This window comes from Somniosus microcephalus, chromosome 12, assembly GCF_052327205.1.
Source record: "Somniosus microcephalus isolate GS21.2 chromosome 12, FLI_Smic_1.0, whole genome shotgun sequence".
NCBI lineage: Eukaryota > Metazoa > Chordata > Chondrichthyes > Squaliformes > Somniosidae > Somniosus > Somniosus microcephalus.
The window spans coordinates 184,543,701-184,564,767 of NC_140998.1; the positions used below are offsets into that span (position 1 = coordinate 184,543,701).

At 57.7% G+C, this 21,067-nt stretch overlaps 1 pseudogene; it reads left to right on the top strand.

Annotated features, from left to right (window-relative positions):
• The window catches only part of LOC147109757 (guanylate-binding protein 7-like), a 367,888-nt pseudogene that overhangs the window by 284,799 nt on the left and 62,022 nt on the right, over positions 1–21,067 (top strand).

Here is a 21,067-nt window from a genome sequence, read left to right on the forward strand (position 1 = left end):
GAACTCCCTCACTACTGCCCCTCCGACAGTGCGGCGCTCCCTCAGTACTGCCCCTCCGACATTGCAGCACTCCCTCAGTACTGCCCTTCTGAGAGTGCAGCAGTCCCTCAGTACTGTCCCTCTGAAAGTGCGGCACTCCCTCAGTACTGCACCTCTGACAGTGCGGCACTCCCTCAGTGCTGCCCCTCTGACAGTGCAGCACTCCCTCAGAACAACCCCTCTGTCAGTGCAGCGCTCCCTCAGTACTGCCCCTCCGACAGTGCAGCGCTCGCTCAGTGCTGCCCCTCTGTCAGCGCAGCACTCCCTCAGTACTGCCCCTCTGACAGTGCAGCACTCCCTCAGTACTGCCCCTCTGACAGTGCAGCCCTCCCTCAGTACTGCCCCACTGACAGTGCAGCACTCCCTCAGTACTGCCCCTCTGACAGTGCAGCACTCCCTCAGTACTGCCCCTCCGACAGTGCAGCACTCCCTCAGTACTGCCCCTCTGACAATGCAGCACTCCCTCAGTACTGCCCCTCTGACAATGCAGCGCTCCCTCAGTACTGCCCCTCCAACAGTGCAGCGCTCCCTCAGTACTGCCCCTCTGACAGTGCAGCGCTCCCTCAGTACTGCCACTCTGACAGTGCAGCGCTCCCTCAGTACTGCCCCTCTGACAGTGCGGCACTCCCTAAGTACTGCCCCTCTGACAGTGCAGCACTCCCTCAGTACTGCCCCTCTGACAGTGCAGCGCTCCCTCAGTACTGCCCCTCCGACAGTGCAGCACTCCCTCAGTACTGCCCCTCCGACAGTGCGGCGCTCCCTCAGTACTGCCCCTCCGATGGTGCAGCGCTCCCTCAGTACTGCTATTCCGACAGTGCAGCACTCCCTCAGTAATGCCCCTCCGACAGTGCAGCACTCCCTCAGTGCTGCTCTCTGACAGTGCAGCGCTCCCTCAGTATTGCCCCTCCAACAGTGCAGCGCTCCCTCAGTACTGCCCCATCAACAGTGCGACGCTCCCTCAGTACTGCCCCTCCGACAGTGCAGCACTCCCTCAGTACTGCCCCACCGACAGCGCAGCGCCCCCTCAGTACTACCCCTCCGACACTGCTGCGCTCCCTCAGTCCTGCCCCTCCGACAGCACTGCGCTCCCTCAATGCTGCCCCTCTGACACTGTTGCACTCCCTCAGTACTGCCACACCGACACTGCGGCGCTCCCTCTCTACTGCCCCTCTGACAGTGCAATGCTCCTTCTGTACTGCCCCTCTGACAGTGCAGCGCTCCCTCAGTAATGCCCCTCCGACAGTGCAGCGCTCCCTCAGTACTACCCCTCTGACAGTGCAGCACTCCCTCAGTACTGCCCCTCTGACAGTGCAGCGCTCCCTCAGTACTGCCCCTCTGACAGTGCAGCCCTCCCTCAGTACTGCTCCTCTGACAGTGCGGCACTCCCTCAGTACTGCCCCTCTGACAGTGCAGCACTCACTCAGTACTGCCCCTCTGACAGTGCAGCACTCCCTCAGTACTGCCCCTCTGACAGTGCAGTGCTCCCTCAGTACTGCCCCTCCGACAGTGCAGCACTCCCTCAGTACTGCCCCTCCGACAGTGCGGCGCTTCCTCAGTACTGCCCCTCCGACGGTGCAGCGCTCCCTCAGTACTGCCCCTCCGACAGTGCAGCACTACCTCAGTACTGCCCCTCCGACAGTGCAGCACTCCCTCAGTACTGCTCTCCGACAGTGCAGCGCTCCCTCAGTACTGCCCCTCCAACAGTGCAGCACTCCCTCAGTACTGCCCCTCCGACAGTACTGCGCTCCCTCAATACTGCCCCTCTGACAGTGTTGCACTCCCTCAGTACTGCCCCACCGACAGTGCGGCACTCCCTCTCTACTGCCCCTCTGACAGCGCAGCGCTCCTTCTGTACTGCCCCTCTGACAGTGCAGCGCGCCCTCACTACTGCCCCTCCGAAAGTGCAGCACTCCCTCCGTACTGCCCCTCCGACAGTGCAGCACTCCCTCAGTACTGCTCTCCGACAGTGCAGCGCTCCCTCAGTACTGCCCCTCCAACAGTGCAGAGCTCCCTCTGTACTACCCCATCAACAGTGCGACGCTCCATCAGTACTGCCCCTCCGACAGTGCAGCACTCCCTCAGTACTGCCCCACCGACTGTGCAGCGCCCCCTCAGTACTACCCCTCCGACACTGCTGCGCTCACTCAATACTGCCCCTCCGACAGTACTGCGCTCCCTCAATACTGCCCCTCTGACAGTGTTGCACTCCCTCGGTACTGCCCCACCGACAGTGCGGCGCTCTCTCTCTACTGCCCCTCCGACAGTGCAGCAGTCCTCAGTACTGGACCTCCGACAGTGCGGCGCTCTCTCAGTACTGCCCCTCTGACAGTGCGGCGCTCCCTCAGTACTGCCCCTCCGTCAGTGTAGCACTCCCTCCGTACTGCCCCTCCGACAGTGCAGCACTCCCACAGTACTGCCCCTCCGACAGTGCGGTGCTCCCTCAGTACTGCCCCTCCAACAGTGCAGCGCTCCCTCAGTACTGCCCCTCCAGCAGTGCGGCGCTCCCTCAGTACTGACCCTCCGACAGTGCAGCACTCCCTCAATTCTGCCCCACCGACAGTGCAGCGCCCCCTCGGTACTGCCCCTCCGACAGTGCTGCGCTCCCTCAGTACTGCCCCTCTGACAGTGTTGCTCTCCCTCAATACTGCCCCACCGACAGTTCGGCACTACCTCTTTACTGCCCCTCTGAGAGTGCAGCGCTCCCTCAGTACTGCCCCTCCGACAGTGCAGTGCTCCCTCTGTATTGCCCCTCTGACAGTGTGGCGCTCCCTCAGTACTGCCCCTCCGACAGTGCGGCGCTCCCTCAGTACTGCCTCTCTGACAGTGCGGAACACCCTCAGTACAGCTGCTCTGACAGTGCGGCGCTCCGTCAATACTGCCCCTCCAACAGTGTAGCGCTCCCTCAGTACTGTCCCTTGAACAGTGCGGCGCTCCCTCAGTACTGCCCCTCCGACAGTGCAGCACTCCCACAGTACTGCCCCACCAACAGTGCAGCGCCCCCTCAGTACCGCCCCTCCGACAGTGATACGCTCCCTCAGTACTGCCCCTCCAACAGAACGGCGCTGCCTCAGTACTGCCTCTCTGACAGTGTGGAACACCCTCAGTACGGCTGCTCTGACTGTGCGGCGATCCCTCAGTACTGCCCCTCTGACAGTGCAGCACTCACTCAGTACTGCTCCTCCGACAGTGCAGCACTCCCTCAGTACTGCCCCTCCGACATTGCAGCACTCCCTCAGTACTGCCCCACCAACAGTGCAGTGCCCCCTCAGTACTGACCCTCCGACAGTGCTGCGCTCCCTCAGTACTGCCCCTCCGACAGAACGGCGCTCCCTCAGTGCTGCCTCTCTGACAGTGCGGAACACCCTCAGTACGTCTGCTCTGACAGTGTGGCGCCCCCTCAGTACTGCCCCTCCGACAATGCAGCGCTCCCTCAGTACTGCCCCTCCGACAGTGCAGTTTTCCAACAGTACCGCCTCTCCGACAGTGCAGCACTCCCTCTGTACTGCTCCTCTGACAGTGCGGCGCTCCTTCTGTACTGCCCCTCTGACAGTGCAGCGCGCCCTCAGTACTGCCCCACCGACAGTGCGGCGCTCCCACACTACTTCCCCTTCGACAGTGCAGCACTCCCTCTGTACCGCTCCTCTGACAGTGCGGCACTCCCTCAGTACTCCCCCTCCGACAGTGCAGCGCTCCCTCTGTGCTGCTCCTCCGCCAGTGCGGCGTGCCCTCAGGACTGCCCCTCCAACAGTGCGGCGCTCTCTCAGTACTGCCACTCCGACAGTGCAGCACTCCCTCAGTTCTGTCCCTCCGACAGTGCAGCGCTCCCTCAGTACTGCCCCTCAGACAGTGCGGCGCTCCCTCAGTACAGCCCCTCTTACAGTGCAGCAGTCCCTCAGTACTGCCCCTCCGATGGTGCAGCGGTCCCATAGTACTGCCCCTCCGACAGTGCAGCAGTCCTCAGTACTGGACCTCCGACAGTGCGGCGCTCCCTCAGTACTGCCCCTCTGACAGTGCGGCGCTCCCTCAGTACTGCCCCTCCGTCAGTGTAGCACTCCCTCCGTACTGCCCCTCCGACAGTGCAGCACTCCCACAGTACTGCCCCTCCGACAGTGCCGCGCTCCCTCAGTACTGCCCCTCCAACAGTGCAGCGCTCCCTCAGTACTGCCCCTCCAGCAGTGTGGCGCTCCCTCAGTACTGACCCTCCGACAGTGCAGCACTCCCTCAATTCTGTCCCACCGACAGTGCAGCGCCCCCTCGGTACAGCCCCTCCGACAGTGCTGCGCTCCCTCAGTACTGCCCCTCTGACAGTGTTGCTCTCCCTCAATACTGCCCCACTGACAGTTCGGCACTACCTCTTTACTGCCCCTCTGAGAGTGCAGCGCTCCCTCAGTACTGCCCCTCCGACAGTGCAGTGCTCCCTCTGTATTGCCCCTCTGACAGTGTGGCGCTCCCTCAGCACCGCCCCTCCGACAGTGCGGCGCTCCCTCAGTACTGCCTCTCTGACAGTGCGGAACACCCTCAGTACAGCTGCTCCGACAGTGCGGCGCTCCGTCAGTACTGCCCCTCCAACAGTGCAGCGCTCCCTCAGTAATGTCCCTTGAACAGTGCGGCGCTCCCTCAGTACTGCCTCTCCGACAGTGCAGCACTCCCACAGTACTGCCCCACCAACAGTGCAGCGCCCCCTCAGTACCGCCCCTCCGACAGTGATACGCTCCCTCAGTACCGCCCCTCCAACAGAACGGCGCTCCCTCAGTACTGCCTCTCTGACAGTGTGGAACACCCTCAGTACGGCTGCTCTGACAGTGCGGTGATTCCTCAGTACTGCTCCTCCAACAGTGCAGCACTCCCTCAGTACTGCCCCTCCGACAGTGCAGCACTCCCTCAGTACTGCCCCACCAACAGTGCAGTGCCCCCTCAGTACTGCCCCTCCGACAGTGCTGCGCTCCCTCAGTACTGCCCCTCCGACAGAACGGCGCTCCCTCAGTGCTGCCTCTCTGACAGTGCGGAACACCCTCAGTACGGCTGCTCTGACAGTGCGGCGCTCCCTCAGTACTGCCCCTCCGACAATGCGGCGCTCCCTCAGTACTGCCCCTCCGACAGTGCAGTGTTCCAACAGTACCGCCTCCTCTCCGACAGTGCAGCACTCCCTCTGTACTACTCCTCTGACAGTGCAGCGCTCCCTCAGTACTGCCCCTCCGACAGTGCAGCGCCCCCTCAGTACTGGCCCTCCGACAGTGCAGCGCTCCCTTAGTGCTGCCCCTCTGACAGTGCTGCACTCCCTCATACTGCTCCTCCGACAGCGCAGCACTCCCTCAGAACTGCCCCTCCGACAGTGCAGCACTCCCTCAGTACCGCCCCTCTTACAGTGCAGCACTCCCTCAGTACTGCCCCTCCGACAGTGCGGCGCTCCCTCAGTACCGCCCCTCCGACATTGCAGCACTCCCTCGGTACTGCCCCTCTAACAGTGTAGCACTCCCTCAGTACTGCCCCTCTGACAGTGCGGCACTCCCTCAGTACTGCCCCTCTGACAGCGCAACACTCCCTCAGTACAGCCCCTCTGACAGTGCAGCGCTCCCTCAGTACTGCCCCTCCGACAGTGCAGTGCTCCCTCTGTACTGCCCCTCTGACAGTGCAGCACTCCCTCAGTACTGCCCCTCTGACAGTGCAGCGCTCCCTCAGTACTGCCCCTCCGACAGTGCAGCGCTCCCTCAGTACTGCCCCTCTGACAGTGCAGCACTCCCTCAGTACTGCCCCTCCGACAGTGCAGCGCTCCCTCAGTACTGCCCCTCCAACAGTGCAGCGCTCCCTCAGTACTGCCCCTCTGACAGTGCAGCACTCACTCAGTACTGCTCCTCCGACAGTGCAGCACTCCCTCTGTACTGCCCCTCCGACATTGCAGCACTCCCTCAGTATTGCCCCACCAACAGTGCAGCGCCCCCTCAGTACTGCCCCTCCGACAGTGCTGCGCTCCCTCAGTACTGCCCCTCCGACAGAACGGCGCTCCCTCAGTGCTGCCTCTCTGACAGTGCGGAACACCCTCAGTACGGCTGCTCTGACAGTGCGGCGCCCCCTCAGTACTGCCCCTCCGACAATGCAGCGCTCCCTCAGTACTGCCCCTCCGACAGTGCAGTTTTCCAACAGTACCGCCTCTCCGACAGTGCAGCACTCCCTCTGTACTGCTCCTCTGACAGTGCAGCGCTCCCTCAGTACTGCCCCTCCGACAGTGCAGCACTCCCTCAGTACTGCTCTCCGACAGTGCAGCGCTCCCTCAGTACTGCCCCTCCAACAGTGCAGCGCTCCCTCAGTACTGCCCCATCAACAGTGCGACGCTCCCTCAGTACTGCCCCTCCGACAGTGCAGCACTCCCTCAGTACTGCCCCACCGACTGTGCAGCGCCCCCTCAGTACTACCCCTCCGACACTGCTGCGCTCACTCAGTACTGCCCCTCCGACAGTACTGCGCTCCCTCAATACTGCCCCTCTGACAGTGTTGCACTCCCTCAGTACTGCCCCACCGACAGTGCGGCGCTCCCTCTCTACTGCCCCTCTGACAGCGCAGCGCTCCTTCTGTACTTCCCCTTCGACAGTGCAGCACTCCCTCTGTACCGCTCCTCTGACAGTGCGGCACTCCCTCAGTACTCCCCCTCCGACAGTGCAGCGCTCCCTCTGTGCTGCTCCTCCGCCAGTGCGGCGCGCCCTCAGGACTGCCCCTCCAACAGTGTGGCGCTCTCTCAGTACTGCCACTCCGACAGTGCTGCGCTCACTCAGTACTGCCCCTCCAACAGTGCAGCGCTCCTTCAGTACTGCCCCTCCGACAGTGCAGCACTCCTTCAATACTGCCCCTCTGACAGTGCAGCACTCCCTCAGTTCTGTCCCTCCGACAGTGCGGCGCTCCCTCAGTACTGCCCCTCAGACAGTGCAGCGCTTCCTCCGTACAGCCCCTCTTACAGTGCAGCAGTCCCTCAGTACTGCCCCTCCGGTGTTGCAGCGGTCCCATAGTACTGCCCCTCCGACAGAGCAGCAGTCCTCAGTACTGGACCTCCGACAGTGCGGCGCTCCCTCAGTACTGCCCCTCTGACAGTGCGGCGCTCCCTCAGTACTGCCCCTCCGTCAGTGTAGCACTCCCTCCGTACTGCCCCTCCGACAGTGCAGCACTCCCACAGTACTGCCCCTCCGACAGTGCGGCGCTCCCTCAGTACTGCCCCTCCAACAGTGCAGCGCTCCCTCAGTACTGCCCCTCCAGCAGTGCGGCGCTCCCTCAGTACTGACCCTCCGACAGTGCAGCACTCCCTCAATTCTGCCCCACCGACAGTGCAGCGCCCCCTAGGTACTGCCCCTCCGACAGTGCTGCGCTCCCTCAGTACTGCCCCTCTGACAGTGTTGCTCTCCCTCAATACTGCCCCACCGACAGTTCGGCACTACCTCTTTACTGCCCCTCTGAGAGTGCAGCGCTCCCTCAATACTGCCCCTCCGACAGTGCAGTGCTCCCTCTGTATTGCCCCTCTGACAGTGTGGCGCTCCCTCAGCACTGCCCCTCCGACAGTGCGGCGCTCCCTCAGTACTGCCTCTCTGACAATGCGGAACACCCTCAGTACAGCTGCTCCGACAGTGCGGCGCTCCGTCAGTAATGCCCCTCCAACAGTGCAGCGCTCCCTCAGTAATGTCCCTTGAACAGTGCGGCGCTCCCTCAGTACTGCCCCTCCGACAGTGCAGCACTCCCACAGTACTGCCCCACCAACAGTGCAGCGCCCCCTCAGTACCGCCCCTCCGACAGTGATACACTCCCTCAGTACTTCACCTCCAACAGAACGGCGCTCCCTCAGTACTGCCTCTCTGACAGTGTGGAACACCCTCAGTACGGCTGCTCTGACAGTGCGGCGATCCCTCAGTACTGCCCCTCTGACAGTGCAGCACTCACTCAGTACTGCTCCTCCGACAGTGCAGCACTCCCTCAGTACTGCCCCTCCGACAGTGCAGCACTCCCTCAGTACTGCCCCACCAACAGTGCAGCGCCCCCTCAGTACTGCCCCTCCGACAGTGCTGCGCTCCCTCAGTACTGCCCCTCCGACAGAACGGCGCTCCCTCAGTGCTGCCTCTCTGACAGTGCGGAACACCCTCAGTACGGCTGCTCTGACAGTGCGGCGCTCCCTCAGTACTGCCCCTCCGACAATGCAGCGCTCCCTCAGTACTGCCCCTCTGACAGTGCAGTGTTCCAACAGTACCGCCTCTCCGACAGTGCAGCACTCCCTCTGTACTGCTCCTCTGACAGTGCAGCGCTCCCTCAGTACTGCCCCTCCGACAGTGCAGCGCCCCCTCAGTACTGGCCCTCCGACAGTGCAGCGCTCCCTTAGTACTGCCCCTCTGGCAGTGCTGCACTCCCTCATACTGCTCCTCCGACAGCGCAGGACTCCCTCAGTACTGCCCCTCCGACAGTGCAGCACTCCCTCAGTACTGCCCCTCTTACAGTGCAGCACTCCCTCAGTACTGCCCCTCCGACAGTGCGGCGCCCCCTCAGTACTGCCCCTCCGACATTGCAGCACTCCCTCGGTACTGCCCCTCTGACAGTGTAGCACTCCCTCAGTACTGCCCCTCTGACAGTGCGGCACTCCCTCAGTACTGCCCCTCTGACAGTGCAGCACTCCCTCAGTACTGCCCCTCTGACAGTGCAGCACTCCCTCAGTACAGCCCCTCTGACAGTGCAGCGCTCCCTCAGTACTGCCCCACCGACAGTGCAGCGCTCCCTCAGTACTGCCCCTCTGACAGTGCAGCACTCCCTCAGTACTGCCCCTCTGACAGTGCAGCGCTCCCTCAGTACTGCCCCTCTGACAGTGCAGCGCTCCCTCAGTACTGCCCCTCTGACAGTGCAGCACTCCCTCAGCACTGCCCCTCCGACAGTGCAGCGCTCCCTCAGTACTGCCCCTCCGACAGTGCAGCGCTCCCTCAGTACTGCCCCTCTGACAGTGCAGCACTCCCTCAGTACTGCCCCTCTGACAGTGCAGCACTCCCTCAGTACTGCCCCTCTGCCAGTGCAGCACTCCCTCAGTACTGCCCTTCTGACAGTGCAGCACTCCCTCAGTACTGCCCCTCTGACAGTGCAGCACTCCCTCAGTACTGCCCCTCCGACAGTGCAGCGCTCCCTCAGTACTGCCCCTCCGACAGTGCAGCGCTCCCTCAGTACTGCCCCTCTGACAGTGCAGCACTCCCTCAGTACTGCCCCTCTGACAGTGCAGCACTCCCTCAGTACTGCCCCTCTGACAGTGCAGCACTCCCTCAATACTGCCCCTCTGACATTGCAGCACTCCCTCAGTACTGCCCCTCCGACAGTGCAGCGCTCCCTCAGTACTGCCCCTCCGACAGTGCAGCGCTCCCTCAGTACTGCCCCTCTGACAGTGCAGCACTCCCTCAGTACTGCCCCTCCAACAGTGCAGCGCTCCCTCAGTACTGCCCCTCTGACAGTGCGACACTCCCTCAGTACTGCCCCTCCAACAGTGCAGCGCTCCCTCAGTACTGCCCCTCTGACAGTGTGGCACTCCCTCAGTACTGCCCCACTGACAGCGCAGCGCTCCCTCAGTACTGCCCCTCTGACAGCGCAGCGCTCCCTCAGTACTGCCCCTCTGACAGTGCAGCACTCCCTCAGTACTGCCCCTCCGACAGTGCAGCACTCCCTCAGTACTGCCCCACCAACAGTGCAGCGCCCCCTCAGTACTGCCCCTCCGACAGTGCTGCGCTCCCTCAGTACTGACCATCCGACAGAGCGGCGCTCCCTCAGTGCTGCCTCTCTGACAGTGCGGAACACCCTCAGTGTGGCTGCTCTGACAGTGCGGCGCTCCCTCAGTACTGCCCCTCCAACAATGCAGCGCTCCCTCAGTACTGCCCCTCCGACAGTGCAGTGTTCCAACAGTACCGCCTCTCCGACAGTGCAGCACTCCCTCTGCACTGCTCCTCTGACAGTGCAGCGCTCCCTCAGTACTGCCCCTCCGACAGTGCAGCACCCCCTCAGTACTGGCCCTCCGACAGTGCAGCGCTCCCTTAGTACTGCCCCTCTGACAGTGCTGCACTCCCTCATACTGCTCCTCCGACAGCGCAGCACTCCCTCAGTACCGCCCCTCCGACAGTGCAGCACTCCCTCAGTACTGCCGCTCTTACAGTGCAGCACTCCCTCAGTACTGCCCCTCCGACAGTGCGGCGCTCTCTCAGTACTGCCCCTCCAACATTGCAGCACTCCCTCGGTACTGCCCCTCTGACAGTGTAGCACTCCCTCAGTACTGCCCCTCTGACAGTGCGGCACTCCCTCAGTACTGCCCCTCTGACAGTGCAGCACTCCCTCAGTACTGCCCCTCTGACAGTGCAGCACTCCCTCAGTACAGCCCCTCTGACAGTGCAGCGCTCCCTCAGTACTGCCCCTCCAACAGTGCAGTGCTCCCTCAGTACTGCCCCTCTGACAGTGCAGCACTCCCTCAGCACTGCCCCTCCGACAGTGCAGCGCTCCCTCAGTACTGCCCCTCCGACAGTGCAGCGCTCCCTCAGTACTGCCCCTCTGACAGTGCAGCACTCCCTCAGTACTGCCCCTCTGACAGTGCAGCACTCCCTCAGTACTGCCCCTCTGACAGTGCAGCACTCCCTCAGTACTGCCCTTCTGACAGTGCAGCACTCCCTCAGTACTGCCCCTCTGACAATGCAGCACTCCCTCAGTACTGCCCCTCCGACAGTGCAGCGCTCCCTCAGTACTGCCCCTCCGACAGTGCAGCGCTCCCTCAGTACTGCCCCTCTGACAGTGCAGCAGTCCCTCAGTACTGCCCCTCTGACAGTGCAGCACTCCCTCAGTACTGCCCCTCTGACAGTGCAGCACTCCCTCAGTACTGCCCCTCTGACATTGCAGCACTCCCTCAGTACTGCCCCTCCGACAGTGCAGCACTCCCTCAGTACTGCCCCTCCGACAGTGCAGCGCTCCCTCAGTACTGCCCCTCTGACAGTGCAGCACTCCCTCAGTACTGCCCCTCCAACAGTGCAGCGCTCCCTCAGTACTGCCCCTCTGACAGTGCGGCACTCCCTCAGTACTGCCCCTCCAACAGTGCAGCGCTCCCTCAGTACTGCCCCTCTGACAGTGTGGCACTCCCTCAGTACTGCCCCACTGACAGCGCAGCGCTCCCTCAGTACTGCCCCTCTGACAGCGCAGCGCTCCCTCAGTACTGCCCCTCTGACAGTGCAGCTCTCCCTCAGTACTGCCCCTCCGACAGTGCAGCACTCCCTCAGTACTGCCCCACCAACAGTGCAGCGCCCCATCAGTACTGCCCCTCCGACAGTGCTGCGCTCCCTCAGTACTGCCCCTCCGACAGAACGACGCTCCCTCAGTGCTGCCTCTCTGACAGTGCGGAACACCCTCAGTGTGGCTGCTCTGACAGTGCGGCGCTCCCTCAGTACTGCCCCTCCGACAATGCAGCGCTCCCTCAGTACTGCCCCTCCGACAGTGCAGTGTTCGAACAGTACCGCCTCTCCGACAGTGCAGCACTCCCTCTGTACTGCTCCTCTGACAGTGCAGCGCTCCCTCAGTACTGCCCCTCCGACAGTGCAGCACCCCCTCAGTACTGCCCCTCCAACATTGCAGCACTCCCTCGGTACTGCCCCTCTGACAGTGTAGCACTCCCTCAGTACTGCCCCTCTGACAGTGCGGCACTCCCTCAGTACTGCCCCTCTGACAGTGCAGCACTCCCTCAGTACTGCCCCTCTGACAGTGCAGCACTCCCTCAGTACAGCCCCTCTAACAGTGCAGCGCTCCCTCAGTACTGCCCCTCCGACAGTGCAGTGCTCCCTCAGTACTGCCCCTCTGACAGTGCAGCACTCCCTCAGTACTGCCCCTCTGACAGTGCAGCGCTCCCTCAGTACTGCCCCTCCGACAGTGCAGCGCTCCCTCAGTACTGCCCCTCTGACAGTGCAGCGCTCCCTCAGTACTGCCCCTCCGACAGTGCAGCGCTCCCTCAGTACTGCCCCTCCGACAGTGCAGCGCTCCCTCAGCACTGCCCCTCTGACAGTGCAGCACTCCCTCAGTACTGCCCCTCTGACAGTGCAGCACTCCCTCAGTACTGCCCCTCTGACAGTGCAGCACTCCCTCAGTACTGCCCCTCTGACAGTGCAGCGCTCCCTCAGTACTGCCCCTCCGACAGTGCAGCGCTCCCTCAGTACTGCCCCTCCGACAGTGCAGCGCTCCCTCAGTACGGCCCCTCTGACAGTGCAGCACTCCCTCAGTACTGCCCCTCCAACAGTGCAGCGCTCCCTCAGTACTGCCCCTCTGACAGTGCGGCACTCCCTCAGTACTGCCCCTCCAACAGTGCAGCGCTCCCTCAGTACTGCCCCTCTGACAGTGCGGCACTCCCTCAGTAATGCCCCTCTGACAGCGCAGCGCTCCCTCAGTAATGCCCCTCTGACAGCGCAGCGCTCCCTCAGTACTGCCCCTCTGACAGTGCAGCACTCCCTCAGTACTGCCCCTCCGACAGTGCAGCGCTCCCTCAGTACTGCCCCTCCGACAGTGCAGCTCTCCCTCAGTACTGCCCCTCTGACAGCGCAGCGCTCCCTCAGTACTGCCCCTCTGACAGTGCAGCACTCCCTCAGTACTGCCCCTCCGACAGTGCAGCGCTCCCTCAGTACTGCCCCTCCGACAGTGCAGCGCTCCCTCAGTACTGCCCCTCTGACAGCGCAGCACTCCCTCAGTACTGCCCCTCTGACAGCCAGCGCTCCCTCCGTACTGCCCCTCCGACAGTGCAGCACTCCCTCAGTAATGCCCCTCTGACAGTGCAGCGCTCCCTCAGTAATGCCCCTCTGACAGTGCAACACTCCCTCAGTACTGCCCCTCCGACAATGCAGCACTCCCTCAGTACTGCCCCTCCGACAGTGCAGCGCTCCCTCAGTACTGCCCCTCCGACAGTGCAGCGCTCCCTCAGTACTGCCCCTCTGACAGTGCAGCACTCCCTCAGAGCTGCCCCTCTGACAGTGCAGCACTCCCTCAGTACTGCCCCTCTGACAGTGCAGCACTCCCTCAGTACTCCCCCTCTGACAGTGCAGCGCTCCCTCAGTACTGCCCCTCCGACAGTGCAGCGCTCCCTCAGTACTGCCCCCCTGACAGTGCAGCGCTCCCTCAGTACTGCCCCTCTGACAGTGCAGCACTCCCTCAGTACTGCCCCTCCAACAGTGCAGCGCTCCCTCAGTACTGCCCCTCTGACAGTGCGGCACTCCCTCAGTACTGCCCCTCCAACAGTGCAGCGCTCCCTCAGTACTGCCCCTCTGACAGTGCGGCACTCCCTCAGTACTGCCCCTCTGACAGCGCAGCGCTCCCTCAGTACTGCCCCTCTGGCAGCGCAGCGCTCCCTCAGTACTGCCCCTCTGACAGTGCAGCACTCCCTCAGTACTGCCCCTCCGACAGTGCAGCGCTCCCTCAGTACTGCCCCTCCGACAGTGCAGCGCTCCCTCAGTACTGCCCCTCTGACAGCGCAGCGCTCCCTCAGTACTGCCCCTCTGACAGTGCAGCACTCCCTCAGTACTGCCCCTCCGACAGTGCAGCGCTCCCTCAGTACTGCCCCTCCGACAGTGCAGCGCTCCCTCAGTACTGCCCCTCTGACAGCGCAGCACTCCCTCAGTACTGCCCCTCTGACAGCGCAGCGCTCCCTCAGTACTGCCCCTCCGACAGTGCAGCACTCCCTCAGTAATGCCCCTCTGACAGTGCAGCGCTCCCTCAGTAATGCCTCTCTGACAGTGCAGCACTCCCTCAGTACTGCCCCTCCGACAGTGCAGCGCTCCCTCAGTACTGCCCCTCCGACAGTGCAGCGCTCCCTCAGTAATGCCCCTCTGACAGTGCAGCACTCCCTCAGTACTGCCCCTCCGACGGTGCAGCACTCCCTCAGTGCTGCCCCTCCGACATTTCCCAGCCCCCAAACTGGCCTTTCAATCTGTTTCATTTCCTGTGTTTTTTCAGTGCTGACGAAGGGTTTTGACCTGAAATGTTGACTCTGTTTCTCTCTCCACGGATGTTGCTTGGCCTGCTGAGTTTTTCCAGCATCTTCTGTTGTTATTTCGGATTTCCAAAATCCGCATTATTTTGCTGTCGCACTAATATCTTCCAATGTGGCTCGGTGCCATATTTTGATTGATAACACGCCAGTGAAGTGCCCTGGGACATTTAATTACATTAAAGATGCTATAGAACTGTATAGTCGGTTGTTTGATGTGTCTGTTGGTTGGATTGTTTTGCTTTGTCCTCTTGATTAAGAGACAGATCCCCTCTTATGTTTTACAGATCCCGATGACTCTTCGGTCAGTCACTGCCTCAGGACACTATTCCGCCAACACAAGTGTTTTGAATTCTGCCAGCCATGTGCAGACACTGGCACTAAGAGATTGGACGAGGTTTTGGAGGGGGAACTGAACCAAGAGTTCCAGATGCAGTCGGAAAGACTGCGGGACCACGTTCTCAAGGGGCATGTGAAAAGCATCAGGAGAGGCCACAAGATTAATGGGCAGAGTACGTTCCCCTGTTTCGACCCATGGGTCATGTGTCATCTGAGCCTTCGGTACCTCCCAGACCCGACTGTTGCAACGCTCTCCAGGCCACCCTCCCACCTCCCACCCTCCGTAAACTGCAGCTCAGCCCAAGCCTCTGCCGGACCGTATCCTAACTCGCACCAAGTCCCGTTCACCCCTGTCTCGCTGACCTACATTGGCTCCCGATCCGGCAACAGCTCGAACTTAAAGCTCTCAACCGAGTTTTTGATTCCCGCCGCCCCCCCACCCCCCCACGGCCTCGCCCGCTCCCTATCTCTGTAACCTCCTCCTCCAGCCCTACAATTCTCCGAGCTCTCTGCTCTCCTCCAGTTCTGGCCTCTTGTCCACCCCTGATTTCCATCGCTCCACCATTGGTGGCCGTCCCTTCCCTTAAGCTCTGGAATTCCCTCCCTAAACCTCTCTGCCTCTCCCCCTCTATCTCCTTCTTCAAGACACTGCTTGGAACCTCCCTCTTTGACCGAGCCCTTGGTCACCTGTCCTAATATCTCCTTATGTGGCTCATTGAAACTTATAAAATTCTAACGGGACTAGACAGACTAGATGCAGGAAGGATGTTCCCGATGGTCGGGGAGTCCAGAACCAGGGGTCACAGTCTAAGGATAAGGGGTAAGCCATTTAGGACTGAGATGAGGAGGAATTTCTTCACCCAGAGAGTGGTGAACCTGTGGAATTCTCTGCCACACAGGGCAGTTGAGGCCAATTCATTAAATATATTCAGGAAGGAGTTGGATATATTTCTTGAGGCTGTTAAGTATGTGTATTGTATTGAACAATTAACACAAAGACTTAAACGTATAACTCAAACAGGTCTTTACTGGTTGGAGGTAGGGACTACACATAGGTCTTTACTTCATGCCCACAGGCGGGAACTGAGGGGAGATCAGTACCCACAGTACTATTTATACCCCTATGGCCAGGAGTGGTACTGCGTATCACTACGCCCAACAAGTAGTGCAGTCCTGTCCATAGGTTCAAAGTAGCACACATATTACATACACAACATTCCTCCCTTCCTAGCTTTACAGTCATCTCCCCATTTAACATAACGTAATAACATATATACATATATAACTTCAGGTTTACATAACAGAATAACATAGATACATAGATAACTTCATGTCAAAACAGATCACAGATTCAGTCTCTGCGGAAAACAGTTCACAGATTCAATCTCTGTGGTGTAGTCGGTTCACGTTGCTGGAGTGACTCATTCAATAGTCCTTCCATGGATTTAACAGTTTGAACTTCCGAACTGAATTGGCTCCGTTCGGAGGGACCACGTGTGTGATCTGGTAGAGGTGATAATGGTTCAGATGGGTCATCTTCTGTTTTTACTTTTCCTTTTCTGCTTCTTGGAGACTCTCTGGGCTCCATTGTCAGCTGCCACAGCTGCCAGCTGCATGCGCAGTTCCTCCTTCTCTTCCTCCTGTTTCCGTCGTAGAGCCAGCTTCTCCCGATGTTCCGTAGACTTTTGGTGCTCCTCCATGATTTCTGCACTTTGGGAGTCGAAGTTACAAGCTGGGCAGGACAGGACATCGTAATATTCGGTGTCGTCCTGAGCTAGACCAGTGAGAGGGTCGTCTATTTCCTCCATACCCAGCTGGACGTTAGCCAGCTCTTGTTCCAAATCCAGACATCTTTCCTGAAGAGACTTCTTCATGTGTACCTCTGCATCCAGCTTTTTCTGGGCTTTCAGCAAGTCGTTTACTAGTGACTTCATTTGTGATTTTAATACTTCAACTTCCTTTGGAGATTGATTGATCGGACTATGCAATCCCTCTACCGGAGCAGCTGTTTCAGCGGTCTGTTGTTCTACGTTGACGTGAGTCAGCGTACTTTTGGCATCCAAGGGCTGCTCTTTTGCAGTCATCTCAGTCTGTGTTGCCACCTCAGCTCTTCCAATAACCTTTGAGAGCTCCGAACCCCTTTCGTTTGAATATTGAAGTTCATGTTCAAGTTTTTCCCATTTCAGAGTCCTGTCCTTCAGCATATGCAGGAGTTGGCTGACCGTTAACTCCTCTGACATCAGACGTTTTGTGTGCTCCTGCTCCATTTTCTCCATCAGCTGCTTCTGTTGTCTTTCCAGATTCTCCAACTCTATATCAAAGAACTCTTTCGTTGCATTCAACTCTTGCTCAAAACGGCGAAGCATTTGTTCTAATTGCTGTTGTAGTTTGAAATGGAGTTGAGTTTGAGCCCGGTGTCCCTCAGAAATGGGCACATCAGTAGACTTGCCAGACTCAGAATCCACAGTTAAACTATGTTGTTGTTGCTCAGTGGAATTCTGTGCTGAAACTTTGTCTTTTGCACCTGAGTTGGGCTTACCATCATCCGTTCCAGAGTCTGGGCCGACTATCTTCACCGAGTTCTCACTCGTTATTGTTTGTAGGAAATGCCAGTCCATATTCATTTTCCTAATCCACTCCCGTCCTAGTAGTGGAGAACCTCCTTCAGATATCACATATAAGTCCATTATTTGACTGTCTTCGCCCTTGTGGACCACTGCAACCTCTATTTTCCCGATGGGGTACACTCTTTGCCCCGTGTATGTTTTCAATATAATCCCCGTATCCTGTAGGGGAATATGTTGGAATAACTTTCCGTAATCTTTCTTATTTATGACCGTCAATGCCGATCCAGTGTCCAATTCCAGTTTTACTTGGACTCCTTCTATCTGAAGAGTGACCCAAATTGTCTGGAGGTCTGCACCCTTACCAGCGTTGAGTACTCTTAAGCTAGCCAGTTCATTACAGCTTAAGCTAGCCAGTTCATTACTGCTAGCGTCTGAATCGGACTCCTGTTCGGTCACCTTGTGTACCTTTGCGTATTTTCCTTGCGGTGACTTCTTGTTGCTGGTCTTCTTCCCTGACCTGCATACTCTAGCTATATGTCCAAGCCTACCACAAGTTCTACATTCTTGGTTTTTAAACCAACACTGGTTCTGATCATGCGTTGTCTTTCCACAACGATAACATTTGCCAGAACTCACACCCAATTTGTGTGCACTGAGCTCCGGTGACCGTAGCTGCATTACTGCCGTGCCTCTCGCTGCGGCTTCGTGTGCTGCTGCCATAGTGACCGCCTTCTCAAGCGTCAGCTCATTCTCCTCGAGCAGTCGCTTTTGTGTATCCTGTTTAAATAAACCACACACAAATTTGTCTCAAAGTGCCTCTGTCAGTCCCGTTCCAAACTGGCAATATTTCGCTAATTTACGCAATTCCAGCAAATAATCAGCATTGCTTTCATGCTGTAGCTGCCTTCTGTCGTAAAATTTAAATCGTTCCGCTAGCATCAGCGGCGTGGGGTTTAGATGATCTTTCAGGACAGTAACAATCTCATCGAACGTCTTATCCGCCGGTTCATCTGGTGATAACAGGTGTTTCAATTGCCCGTATGTCTTCGCACCCATTAAATTTAATAATGTTAGTGCTTTATCAGCCTCACGAATTTTATTGGCCTTACAATAATTTTTAACTCGTTCAACATATATGGCCCAATCTTCGATGTCACTATCAAAGGTGCTAATATTCCCGTGTTTAGGCATTGTAGTACTTTATCAGATTTGCAATTTCTCAGATCTTTTTTTTAACTGTTATCCAAGATGGCGGCTTCCCGCTCTTGCCGTCGTCCTCCGCCCACAAAATGGCGGTTTTCCCGCTTCTGCCTTCTTCCCCAGCTGTTTTCCCGCGAAAAATGGCGACTTTCCCGCGCTTCTCGCTCTCCCCGCCCACTTCAATGGCGGTTTTCCCGCGCTTCTCGTCGCTGACTTTCAGCCCGACTGCGGCTCTTATCTCCTGTGCGATCGCTGGTGCGCCGCCCGCCCGAAACGGTTCTCAGCCCTTATCACCGGTGCGATCGCTGGCCCGCTAAGCGCCTCCCGCTTGAAGCGGCTCCCGGCCTCTGACTCACCCGCTCGGCGGCTCTTGCTCGCTCCCTCCCGGGCTCTGGCTTACCCGCTCGCGCCCTCCCGGGCTCTGGCTTACCCACGAGGTTATGGAGGCTTCAGGGTCCTAATGCCTGTCGCTTCCAGTCGCTGGAAGCTGTCAGGATTTCTGCTGCCCTTCAGTTTTCAGTGGGGTGTTGAGGATTGGAACCTCTCTTCAATGTCCTGTCTTTGGATGAAGCCGCCGTGGAATAATTGCCGCAGGGTTCGAACCGACTCGTCGCCAGTGTTAAGTATGTGTATTGTATTGAACAATTAACACAAAGACTTAAACGTATAACTCAAACAGGTCTTTACTGGTTGGAGGTAGGGACTACACATAGGTCTTTACTTCATGCCCACAGGCGGGAACTGAGGGGGATCAGTACCCACAGTACTATTTATACCCCTATGGCCAGGAGTGGTACTGCGTATCACTACGCCCAACAAGTAGTGCAGTCCTGTCCATAGGTTCAAAGTAGCACACATATTACATACACAACAGAGGCTAAAGGGATCAAGGGGTGTGGGGAGAAAGCAGGGCCCGGGTACTGAGTTTGGATGATCAGCCATGATTGCATTGAATGGCGGGGCAGGCTCGAGGGGCCGAATGGCCTACTCCTGCTCCTATCTTCTATGTTTCTATGTTTCCGTGCCATATTTTGATTGATAACACGCCTGTGAAGTGCCCTGGGACACTTTATTACATTAAAGATGCTATATAAATGGAAGTTGCTGTTGCTGTTGAGACAGCCGTCCTATGAAGGGAGAGCGATGCTGGGGAAAGGGGATGTTTCTCCAATGCCCGTTCAATGGCATCAAAGTTTCATTCATTAAATGACTGAGAGCAGATATGATGCCAGCTAATAAAACAAAGGGGGAAATGGATAATGTTGATGCAAGCAGATATACTTGCCATAGAGGGAGTGCATCGAAGGTTCACCAGACTGGTTCCTGGGATGGGGGGATTGTCCTATGAGGAGTGATTGAGTCGACTAGGCATATATTCTCCAGAGTTTAGAAGAATGAGAGATGATCTCATTGAAACATAAAAAATTCTTACAGGGCTTGACAGGGTAGATGCAGGGAGGATGTTTCCCCTGGCTGGGAAATCTAGACCCATGGATCACAGTCTCAGAATAAGGGGTCGGCCATTTCGGACTGAGATGAGGAGAAATTTCTTCACTCAGAGGGTGGTGAATCTTTGCAATTCTCTGCCCCAGAGGGAAGTGAAGGCTCAATCATTGAGTATATTCAAGGCGGAGTTCGATAGACTTTTGGATGTTAAGGGAATCAAGGGATATGCGGATAGTGCAGGAAGGTAGAGATGTGTAGGATTCACAAAATTGGATTTCATATTTATAAGGGTTAAATGGCAGAAGAGGCCGTGATTCTAAGACTGTTTTAAAAGAAGCCCAGAAAAAGGGGCATACAAAATGGCCGCCGTACCATGTGATCAGCTTATTGGGACACTTTAAAATGGTTCCTGCGCAACCTCAGACAGTTTTGTGGATTCAACCCACAGTAAGTTCTGGAAGCCGTTCCTGAGAGAACGAAACCAGACCCACAGGTATGCATATAGATTAGATGCAGACCTAGTCAAGATCGGCCTGGAGACAGAGGCCATCAAGATGTTGCCCCAGACTGTTAGATCCGTGATTCTGAGGGTATGCTGTTTTTCAATAACCACACGGATGCTGTAACTTAACAAGAAACAGGTATTTACTGGAGGAGGGTAGTCTCAAGACTGGGGGTACAGAGGCATGCGCAAAGCTTATATACAGGTGTGGTCACTGCCGGTACTACAGTATACTGGAGGTGTAAAGTAGTTCTGTCTTAAAGGCACATACACTACAATTCCTCCCCTTTTAGATTAGTAGTGCCCCCAATATTCAAACAACAATTAACACTTTAACATGTACATTAAACAACAATAGTCCATTTATAGATTCAGTCTTTGGGTCGGCTTCCTGACCCTTTCGGGATAGCGCCTTTCCTGAGGTTCATGTTCTTGGTGCAGAGGCGATTCTGACCCCTTTTCATCGGGTCGTTCATCGGGTTCCACTGCTACTGGTTCTGAGGTAGATGCTACCGGTATGTCGGGTTCATTCCCAGGTACTCGAGACATGGGGTTCACGCGTTCCTGTGACGCTAAGATCTGATCGACGTGGCGCCTCACAATGTTCTCCCCGACATCCACTGTGTACATTAATGGCCCCTGCCTTGTGCATATCGTCCCGGGTTGCCACTTCTCTGTTCGATAGTCACGGGCCAAGACTGGTTGCCCTACATTGAAGCTCCTTGTCGGCTTCTCATTGATGTGCTGGAATTGTTTGTCCTCAACATTTCTTCGCACATTTAGTCTGAGCAAGTCCAGACGAGATCTCAACCTTCGGTTAAAGAACATCATGGCCGGGGTCTGGTTGGTAACTGCATGTGTCGCGTTTCGGTAGGCTAATAAGAAATTGTCCATCTTACACTGTAGTGGAATTTCAACGTCGCACATGGCCTTTATCGCCTTCTTAAAGTTTGTACGAACCTCTCAGCCAATCCATTT